General features: G+C 44.6%; 1 protein-coding gene across 1 annotated transcript in view; it reads left to right on the forward strand.

The window, feature by feature from the left end:
• Nucleotides 1-3239, forward strand: part of MECP2 (methyl-CpG binding protein 2) — a 108957-nt gene that overhangs the window by 103577 nt on the left and 2141 nt on the right. The window lies entirely within an intron of this gene.

Below are 3239 nucleotides of genomic sequence, written 5' to 3' on the forward strand. Positions count from 1 at the left end.
CCCTACAGTGCTGAATAGCTACAGCAGGGGTGTCAAACACAAGGCCCGGGGGCCTGATGCAGCCCATCCAGGGCTCTTGTGTGGCCCGCAAGCAGCTAGTGCAAGGGAGGGAACAGGAGGCTACTCAGGGAGAGTGGGTGGAGCAACTCCAATTGTGGCTTCAGCATGGCAGAACAGCCTCTCACCTGCTGCAGTCAAGCAGCGTGGGAGCGTCTGCCCAGTGCTGCGCCGCTGGCTCTCCAGTCTGCCCATATGGGTTTTCTTTTGCACACCACTCCCGGCCCGTGGAGCCTTGCAGTGAGGGTACACTAACTCGGAGCTTACTAGCTGCTGTCCTTTATACAGTTTATATCTCCAGTACCAGCATTATATTTTATGGCACATATGGCCCGGCCCAACAAAGTGATATTTATCTCAGATCCGGCCCACATAACAAATGAGTTCGACACCTCTGAGCTACAGCCTGCCCTCACACAAATTGGTTTTGCTTGTTGAAGTCTAAACCAGGGGTCCCCCAAACTTTCTGAGCCTGCGCTTACCTTTGGAATTCTGACAGAAAGGGTGTTGATAGGCACCATACACTATGCTGCGGATAAACTAATTAATGCCATAATATATATATATATTTGCTTCCCTCAGTCCAAACAGTCTGTACCACCCAGTCTAGTGTGAAGCTTGTCTCTTCAATGATTATGCATTGACCATGATTATGCATCTTGGCCCCAATGTATGTGCGGAAAGGGAGGCTCCTCCTACCTTTTCCTGCCTCCTCCCCCAGAATTGCTTTTATGAGTAACTGCCGAGTCCCAGATATCCAGTTCAAACTCTGAAACCCGAATATGGCTGCTGTTGCCAGTTTCATTTATTCTCTTACTTTTAAATTGTGCTATCAAAAATGCAGTTTTGCATCATGCTAGAATATTCAGACATGACTAAAATACCTGTTAGCAAAAAGGATTAATGCTCAACTATTCCGATATTCTTGCTCTCAGTCTATATTATAATTCTCTAGTTGGCTTGATTATAAAAAACTTTCCTCCCTCCTTCCCGATATTCTGTCTCCTTGGCCTTTCCTCTTTGTGGTGCATACAGCTGGGGTGCCCAGTGGGGTGGACATGGACACCATAGTGCCCAGTGACACCTTTCTGGTGCCCACTGAGTGTGTTTTTAAGTGGGTGGGGCTTTTGTCCAGCAAGGCTTCTGATTGGCCCTTGGAGATCTGATCAGCTGTGCTGATTTTTCAAAATGTTGCTTCAGCAGCAGCTGCCATAACAGCTCAGGGATGTGTGACTGAAGGTTAGCTGCGGCAGCCATTTTGTGGCTGGCTCCACCTCCAGCACCAGCCATTTTTGTGGTTGCACTCGCCACGCTGTGTCAAAATTCCAAAAAATTCCAAAGGTGCCTGCAGCCTCAAAAAGGTTGGGGACCCTGGCATATAGCACGTTAATCTGAATATTTTAAAATCTCCCATATTGTAGAAAGTCTTTGGTTGGGACCAATTTTCACCACCACTAATAGTTTAGATTACTTCCCCAAATTTATTTATTATTTGTTTCCGTTATTTTCAGTGTGCCCTTTCTCACATGGACTCAAGGTGGTTTTACAGACAGTGAGTCAGTACAATGAACAAGATTGCAGACCCATCACAAATTTATGTTCGCGGACCACGAACAGGGCAAAATTTGTGACGAATTTTGCTTCGTGGTTTGGTTCATGCCCATCCCTAAGCATAAGTATTAATATGACACATGAAGCACTACAGAAATTACATAATAGGACCCATCACAAATTTATGTCCATGAACTACGAACAGGGCAAAATTTGTGACGAATTTTGCTTCATGGTTTGGTTCATGCCCGTCTCTAAGCATAAGTATTAATATGACACATGAAGCACTACAGAGATTACATAAGAGGATCCTACTTACAATATGCTGTATACAGCAGTACCGACCAAAAGACCCAATAATTTATCCAAGTAAGTTTGTGAAACCATTTCGTACTGTGCAGTCTTAATACCTGCACAGAAAAAGTTCTCTTAAATTGTTCAGTTTTGCATAGTTTCCGGAAGGCAGGAGAGTGGGAGACTTCCTAACGGCTTTGGGAAGGCCATTCCACATGGTGAGAGCCGCAATGGAAAAAGCACGTGTACGAGCAGTTGTTGATTCTGCCCATTTGCTGGTTGTCACCTGCAGAAAGACTGCTTTGGGAAGGCCATTCCACATGGTGAGCGCCGCAATGGAAAAAGCACGTGTACGGGCAGTTGTTGATTGTGCCCATTTGCTGGTTGTCACCTGCAGAAAGCCCTGCTGATATGAGCAGAGTTGTTGTGGTGGAACAGAGGGAGAGAGACGGTCCCGTAAATAAGAAGGACCAGTACCGTGAAGGGCTTTATATGCGGTAGCCAATACTTGATATGAGCAGAGTTGTTGTGGTGGAACATAGGGAGAGAGACAGTCCTATAAATAAGAAGGACCAGTACCATGAAGGGCTTTATATGCGGTAGCCAATACTTTAAACTCAGCTCGGTAACAAATGGGCAACCATTTGCAGAAGGTTTGCAGAATCGAAGTAATATGCATGCTCCATCTAGCTCCCACTAATGGTTGAGCTGCAGCATTCTGGAACAGCTGGAGTTTCTGGACTGATTTTGAGGGGAGACCAACATACAGTTAAGAAAGAGCACTGAGTGTGTCAAACTCATCACAACTGAGCATTTTGTGTAGCTAACGGCTTTCCCTTCCTCCCTATTCTACGTTTTGCTACTTTTTTTTGCACCATAAGATAGTGAAAACCAAATTTAAACCACGTTTGGAAGGGGGGTACGTGGCTGCCAGTTATGCTCAGCTGACAACAAAAGGAAATGTTTCTTCCTCCATCTTGTTTTGGAGAGCATCAAGAAGACCCTGGGCAGCATTTTTGTGTGTGACGTGGCTAATCCCCACCAGGAAGAGCAGGTTTTGCAGTGCGGTCGAGGAAGTGAGGTGAGGGCATTCTAAACCATCACGTGTAGGTTTTGTGGCATTGTTCTTGCACCCTCGTTTAGTTAAGTTTAGTAACAATCTTGTGTAGGGATTTTAAATTTTTGGTGTTATGTTTTTAATGTATTTTATTCTACGTGTTTTAGCTATGTCTGTAAGCAGCCTTGAGCTCCGTAAGGAAGAAAGGTGGCTAATAATGATTTTAAATGAATTAATAAATAACTTCTTTTTCTCTTTCTCTTTCTTCTTTTTTCTCTTT

The sequence above is a fragment of the Gekko japonicus genome, unplaced genomic scaffold, assembly GCF_001447785.1.
Source record: "Gekko japonicus isolate JY-2015 unplaced genomic scaffold, Gekko_japonicus_V1.1 scaffold2015, whole genome shotgun sequence".
NCBI classification, from domain to species: Eukaryota; Metazoa; Chordata; class Lepidosauria; order Squamata; family Gekkonidae; genus Gekko; species Gekko japonicus.